Source organism: Balaenoptera musculus, chromosome 8 (assembly GCF_009873245.2).
Source record: "Balaenoptera musculus isolate JJ_BM4_2016_0621 chromosome 8, mBalMus1.pri.v3, whole genome shotgun sequence".
NCBI classification, from domain to species: Eukaryota; Metazoa; Chordata; class Mammalia; order Artiodactyla; family Balaenopteridae; genus Balaenoptera; species Balaenoptera musculus.
The window spans coordinates 9,104,276-9,112,349 of record NC_045792.1 but is presented as its reverse complement, the minus strand read 5'-3'; the positions used below and the strand labels follow the sequence as shown (position 1 = coordinate 9,112,349).

The window sequence follows — 8,074 nt, the reverse complement described above, 5'->3', positions numbered from 1 at the left end:
TTATCTGCTATCTGGGACCTACATAACGTGCCACCCACGCACTGCAATTTTTACACAAGTCTCATCATATGGCTATGATCAAGTTCAGTAAATGTTTGTCTCCTACCCTCTTGAAAAAAAAATGTAGTACTCAAAAATGATTTATTGAGAAGTTACATTAAATTACTATCAATAGAATCAGATTTTAATATACTAATACATCGTAATTTCAAAATTAAATCTGCAAGGGCAACAAGGAAATGAAGCAAGAAAACATGCCACAAAGGAAAACCAAGTAGATTGGAATTCAGGGGCCTGCATTGCAGTCCCAGTTGTGACTCCAGTTAGTTGTGTGGCCCTGGAAAACGTATATAATATTTCTGAGTCTCCAACATCTATTAAATGAGGATACTAGATTAAATGATTTGCAAGACCCATTCAAGATTAAATGATCTATAATTATAGAAGAATTTGCATTAAATAATCTTGGAATAGTGAAGGTAGGTCAAAGGACAGGGAAAATAGATCTGAACTAAACACTCATCCAAACATAAAGACTTAAAATTCTCTTTCTGTGCAAGAGAGGAAAAAACTGGAACTTGCATCCTTCATTGAAAACACACACACTAATAAAAAAATTGTATCTTCTTAAATATTACTCCTTTCTCAAGAAAATATTTTTCTTCCCAAGGTTTTCCTCAGAGCAGCTTTGACATCCTTGTTCCTCAAACTGTAGATCAGTGGGTTTAACATGGGTACCACAATGGTATAGAACAGGGAGGATACTTTCCCTTGGTCAAGGGGCAAAATAGAAGGTGGTTTGAGATACACAAAAGCCCCAGAACCAAAGAAAAGAGAAACCACAATTATGTGGGAGCTGCACATACTGAAAGCTTTGGACCTGCCCTCAGTGGAGTGAATGTGGAGAATGCTGGAGAGGATTAGAGCTTAAGAGATGAAGATGGTGACAATGGGCATTCCGATAACAATGGCCACAAATATGAAGACCACCAGCTCACGCACATAAGTGCTATTGCAAGAGAGCTCAAGGAGAGGAGGGATGTCACACATGAAATGATTGACAAGGTTGTTGGCACAGAAGGTCAGATTTGCTATGCTTCCCGTGTGGGCCATGGCCCCTGAAAACCCCATCACATAGACACCCAACAAAAGGAATAAACAGACCTTTTACTGAGACATAGTGACTGCGTACACCACGGGGTTACAGATGACGACAGAGTGGTCATACACCATCGCTGACAGGATGAAGGACTCACAAATGACAAAGAAGCAGAAGAAAAAGTGTTGTCATACACCCTGCATGCAAGATGATGTTCTTCTTTGAGATAAAACTCATCAGCATTTTGGAAGTGATTGTAGTGGAGTAACAAGTCTATTAAGGAGAGGTTGAAGAGGAAAAAGTACATGGGGGTGTGCAGGCGAGAGTTCAACCCAATCAGCGTTATCAAGCCCAGGTTCCCCACTGTGGTGACCATGTAGAAACCTAGAAACAGGAAGAAGAGGGGGATCTGGAGTCCTGGCTGTCAGTTAAACCTTCAAGGATGAGTTCTGTCACAGAAGAGTTCTCGGCTGCCATTCTCCTCTGGGGATGGCTGGGGAAAGGGCGGTCAATAGGGAAAAGAAAAGAGAACCACTTAGAAGAAATGCCACCACCTTCCCAGTACCCATCCCCCATTCCTGAGAATGGTATCCACCGAGAGATTTAGCTTTAGTATGGAAGGAAGCTTTTTACTGTTTGCTATGGATCTACCTTCATAGCCCAAGTGACTTTAACTTCCAGGGAACAATAAGAGTCTAGACTTTGCCTCCAGAGTGAGAACTGGCACTTCCAGAGAAAGCAGTACTTTATTCATATTCCAATTCATTCAAAAATAGGATAGATGTCTTTTAGATCTTTAAGTCAGTCCATTTCCTATGTCCTTTCTCTCCTGACTCTGCTTCAGTTGCTGACATCTGAGCCTCTTCCCTGGAGAGAGTCCTGACTGGCAAAAGACACTGCATCTTCTCAGTGCTCCCACCTCTGGGTCACTGCTGACAAATCAAGAAGGGGAGGTCACATTTCTCCAAGGTCTCCTAGCTCCAGTAGCTTTAGGTTTAGTGATAATTGTTTTAAGCTGCCACTTATTTAAGTGGTTACTATGTGAGTCTGTGTACTAAGAGTTACGTGACATTATTAATATCCCCATTTTGCAGATGAGACAACTGAGTTAAGTAACTCACCCAAGTCCTAAAACTACTGAGTAGCAGTCAGCAGGTGAACTTGGGCAGTCTGACTCTCACAGTTTGCACTGGTAACCACCGTGTTACGTGACTGACCAGGGCCAGGCACGCACTCACCTTCCTTTAGTATAGAGATGTAATGCTACACTCCACTGTCTCTTGTCCACAATTGTCCTGGGAAAGAAAATGACCATAAGTGAATAGAAGATGACAGCTTTGAGCTCAGAACTCTCTCCTCCCAAGTCTGGTCTAGAGAATCAGAGCCTCTAATTTATCTTGAATCTCTTTCTGCATTGAAGAGCACGATTTCCAATTATTGATTTGTCCAAAAGCCCCTCTAGCTACAAGGAAGGAGACAGTGCCTTTTCCTGACTAGTGGATAACAGGAAAATAAAGAGGTTTATTAGGATTACAGATCTCAGTGACTTGATTTTTTTTTTAACATCTTCATTGGAGTATAATTGCTCTACAATGGTGTGTTAGTTTCTGCTTTATAACAAAGTGAAGTGACTTAATTATTAAGACAGGGACTCCCTCAAGACCATTTCTTAAGAGATTACTTTCCCAAAGGAACAAATATTTGTTTATACCCTTGATATTACTTGATTTGGCTTTTAGAGACAGTTCTTTCAACAACAAAAAATTTATCTGGTACAATTAAGAGAAATACCACTGTGAAAAACTACTATCGTTACTATTTCTGGAATACCCAATAACGTGCCTGACACAGATCCTTTACACTGACTTCTTGCTGCCAAGATCCAAAGCACCATACAAATATATTCTTGTTTATTCCTCACAATAACGATATTCATCTTAAAGGTAAGTTGTTCACAGAGGCAGTGTGTTTCACAGCCCACATGCCTGGGTCTAACTCCAGGCCTCTGTGTTGTAATCACTAAACTAAATTTCCTCCTGGTGAGAGGAATCTTTTGTAAGCTAACAAATAAATATGCAATGACTTTAATAAAAACAAGAAATGAGTGTATCAAGGAAAGATTAACACGAAGAGCTATCTATTATAATTTAGTTTAGGGCACTCAATTTATTCATATTCCTATTTATTCCAGGAAAAACTGCCCTATATCTAGCTCAAACAAGAAAGGAGTTTTCTGTGATTCCCTGCTCTCATCTTCTCTGGGGGTATAAGTTTAATGGTAACAAAGAATCTCTATCAGGTAACTGCTCTCAGCCTCTGCCGGGAACAACCTTTCTCTAAATAAAACTCCCTTTGACTGTCCCTGCCTTCTACCCACTTTTTGTCAGCGCTCCTCTCTACTGACTTCCCAGCTTCTCAGTGCTCTCTGACTGAGTCCTGGTAGATAAGATTCCCAGTGCAGGGATACATACAAATTTGTTCTTCCTCTTTGGTTTGCTTTTGTCTTTTTTTGTCTTCTAACTCCCCAACACAAACTTATGCCTTGTCAAATATTGTCTATCCTTCATCTTGATCTTTTGATCTTTTCTTACTTTCTTTAACATCAAGCCCACACACTCATAGAATTTTGACCTGAAAAGATTCAGGAAATTATAAAATCCAGTGTTTCACAAACCTGGCTGAGCACCATAATTACCTAGAATGTTTATTAAAAAGAAATTCTGAAATAAGTGAAGGAGATTTAGAGGCACAGACTTCCAGTTGCAAAATAAATGAGTCACGGGTATGAAATGTAGAGTGTGGAGAATATAGTCAATAACTATGTAATATCTTTGTATGGTGACATATTTTTTCAAGTCTTTATTGAATTTGTTACAGTATTGCTTCTGTTTTATGTTTTGGTTTTTTTGGCCACGAGGCATGTGAGATCTTAGCTCCCCAACCAGGGATCAAACCTACATCTCCTGCATTGGAAGGTGAAGGCTTAACCACTGGACCGCCAGGGCAGTCCCTGTAATGGTGACATATTGTAGCTCAGCTTACCATAGTGACCAGTTTGAAATGTATAGAAATACCAAATCACTATGTTGTGTAACAGGAACTAACATAGTGTCATGGGTCAATTACACTTCAAAACCAAACAAACTCATAGAAAAAGAGGTCAGATTTGTGGTTACCAGAAGCAGGGGGTGGGGCAGGGGGTGGGGGGTGGAGTTGGATGAAGGCGGTCCAAAGGTACAAACTTCCAATTATAAGATAAATAAGTATTAGGAATGTAATGTACATGATAATTATAATGATCACTGCTGTATGTTATATTTGAAAGTTAAGAGAGTAAATCCTGAGTTCTCTTCACAAAAAATACTTTTTTCTATTTCTTTAATGTTGTATCTATATGAGATGATGGATGTTCACTAAACTTACTGTGATAATCATTTTATAATGTATGTAAGTCAAATCATTATGCTGTACCCCTTAAATTTGTACAGTGCTGTATGTCAACTATATCTCAATAAAACTGGAAGAAGGAAGAAAGAAAAGAAATTCTCGGCTCCACTCAGACCATCTGAATCAGCATCTCTATGGGTATAAATATGGTAGCCATATTTTTTAATCTTCCCTAGTGATTCCAATGCCAGCTACTTACAGATCCACAAAAATAATATTTATCCTCATCTTATAAACAAAGACACAAAGAAAATCCAAAGAAGTAAAGCCACTGGCCCAAGGTCACAGATCTAGTTTAAGTCTCCAGGTTTCCAATCTCTCCTGGTCCACGTCCCCATATGACCTTCAGCTTGGTTGGCACACAAAGAACAAGTAATTAAAAAGTAAGCAATCAGGGGCTTCCCTGGTGGCGCAGTGGTTGAGAGTCCGCCTGCCAATGCAGGGGACACGGGTTCGAGCCCTGGTCCGGGAAGATCCCACGTGCCGCGGAGCAACTAAGCCCGTGTGCTACAACTGCTGAGCCTGCGCGTCTGGAGCCTGTGCTCCACAACAAGAGAGGCTGCGACGGTGAGAGGCCCGTGCACGGCGATGAAGAGTGGCCCCCGCTTGCCACAACTAGAGAAAGCCCTTGCGCAGAAACGAAGACCCAACACAGCCATAAATAAATAAATAAACAAATACTTAAAAAAAAAAAAAAAAGTAAGCAATCAGACTTCTGATTTCAAGTGTAACATAGTAGGTGTTATCACACTTACCCTCTGACCATAAATAGCTATAAGATTGGAAAATATATATAAAGCAACTGTCTGCAAGCTTTGGGAAGCAGACAGCACAGGGATGAAATTCTTGAGAGAAGGCAAGAAAATGAGATGACTGCCACATTCACCCTAACTTTCTCCCTAAGGGCAATTTCCAAACCCAGCAGAGTGAAGTGGAACCCAAGCAAATGACAACAGTCTCTACTAGTAGAATAAAGAAAGATAAGTGTTCAAGGATGCTAAGACAGCTGAAATTTGTGGGGCAAGGTATGAAGAGGAAGAAGCCAAAGATAAAGACCCTCAGGCATCTGCATACCAGGAATTAAGATGACCCCTGAAACCCATACCTTCAAACTAAGAGCTAAGCCTTCAGGCTAAGGGGAAAACTGAACTAGACCCAAAGTAGACCTTTGGGTCTACTTTGTAGACCCAAAGGCTGAATCCAAACCTCAACAGGATCAAGGTGATCTGCTAGTAAATTAACTGCATCCCAGAACAAAATCCAACACTCCGTAGAGAAGAATAACATAATCCACTGTCTCTACAATATATTCACAATGTCCAGCATCATAAAATGAAAAATTACTATAAATACAAAGAAACAGGAAATTATGACCCGTAATCAAGAAGAAAAAATAGAGCAACGATATAATCTGGTAATCCTACTCCTGGGCATATATCCGGAGAAAACCATAATTTGAAAAGATGCATGCACCCCAATGTTCACTGCAGCACTATTTACAATAGCTAGGATGTGGAAGCAACCTAAATGTCCATCGACAGAAAAATGGATAAAGAAGATGTGGTATATATACAATGGAATATTAGCCATAAAAAAGAACGAAATAATGCCATTTGCAGCAATATGGATGGACCTAGAGATTGTCACACTGTGTGAAGTAAGTCAGACTGAAAAAGACAAATATCATACGATATTGTTTATATGTGAAATCTTTAAAAATGGTACAATTGAACTTATTTACAAAACAGAAATAGAGTCACAGATGGAGAAAACAAACTTACGGTTACCAGGGGGCAAAAGGAGGGAGGGATAAATTGGGAGATTGACATATGCACACTACTACATATAAAATAGATAACCAATGAAGACCTACTGTGTAGCACAGGAAACTCTACTCAGTACTCTGTAATGACCTGTATGGGAAAAGAATCTTTAAAAGGGTGGATATATGTATATGTATAACTGATTCACTTTGCTGTACACCTGAAACTAACACAACATTGTAAATCAGCTATACTCCAATAGAAACTTTATCTTTTTTGACATTCCTTTTTTTTTTAAATATTTATTTATTTTGGCTGCACCAGGTCTTAGTTGCGGCATGCAGGCTCTTAGTTGCGGCAGGTGGGCTTCTTAGTTGCAGCATGCGACTCTTAGCTGTGGCATGCATGCGGCATCTAGTTCCCCAACCAGGGATTGAACCCGGGCCCCCTGCACTGGGAGTGCGGAGTCTTACCCACTGGTCTACCAGGGAAGTCCCTACTCCAATAAAAATTTAAAAAAAGAAAAAAGAAACAGGAAAATATGACTCATAATCAAGAAGAAAAAATATTCAGTAAAATCAGATCCACATGTGACCTGAATGTTGCAATTAGCAGACAAAGACTTTAAAGTAACTACTATAATTATTTAGTATTTAAATTTAGATAAAATAAATACAAAATTGACTAACAGATGGCAAATTCCAACAGATTTATAAAAACAATAAAAATAAAGGAAATTTTCCAAAAACATTCAAAACTGAAAAATATAACACTGGAAATAAAGAGTTCATTAGGTTGACTTAATAGCAGACTCAGCACAGCCAAAGAAAGGATTGTTGAAAGCAAAACAGATCAATAGAAATTATCATACTAAATGAAGATAGAAATAATAATAATAATAATAAACATAGCAACCAAAATCTTTAGGACAATGACAACATATGTGTAATCAGAGTTTCAGAAGGTGAGTTAAGTGCGAATTGGGGGAGACAGAATATTTTTAAAGATTATAGATGAAAATCTTTCTAATTTGATGAAGTAATGAACCCACAGAATAAAAAAGCATGGGAAACTATGAGCAATATGAATATAAAATATACCACACCTAGGCATATCATACTCATACTAATGAAAACCAAAGAAAAAAAGCTTAAAAGCAACCAAGATAAAAGGCACATTGCTTTCAAAGGAGCAAAAATATAACTTACCTGTTATTAAAAAATGAAATTACATCTTTAAAACTGAAAGAAAAAAGTCAATTTCATATTCTATATGTGGCAAAAATATTCTTCAAAATAAAAAAGAAAGAAAGAAAATTTCAGACAAATAAAAGGGGAAAGAATTTGTCACCAGTAAGTCTACACTACAAAAAAATGAGGGGGAGGAGGGATACATGGTTCCAAGTGAAAGCTCAGATCTGCAGGAAGAAATGCAGAACACTGGAAATGATAAATATGTGGGTACATATAAAAGGCTATTTTTAAAATTTCTTTGACTATTTTAAGCAGTCAAATTACTTCAACCATTTAAAGCAATAGGCAAACAATTTATGGTGAATTTTTAAATACATATATTAGCAAACCAGGTAAAATGACAGCACAATAAAACAAAATACAGTAATGCAAATAAAGGAATACAAACAACACAATAAAAATAATATAAAGAGGTATAGCAACTTACAGTAGAAGCCCTGAAATGGAATTTTTAAAACACTCAATCAAGGGTTGGTAGGAAAAAAGGAACAAATATGTATTAACATTGACAA

General features: G+C 38.2%; 1 pseudogene; it reads right to left on the bottom strand.

The window, feature by feature from the left end:
* Positions 1-645: 645 nt before the first annotated feature.
* On the bottom strand, positions 646-1,576 carry LOC118899790 (annotated as a pseudogene).
* Positions 1,577-8,074: the final 6,498 nt, after the last annotated feature.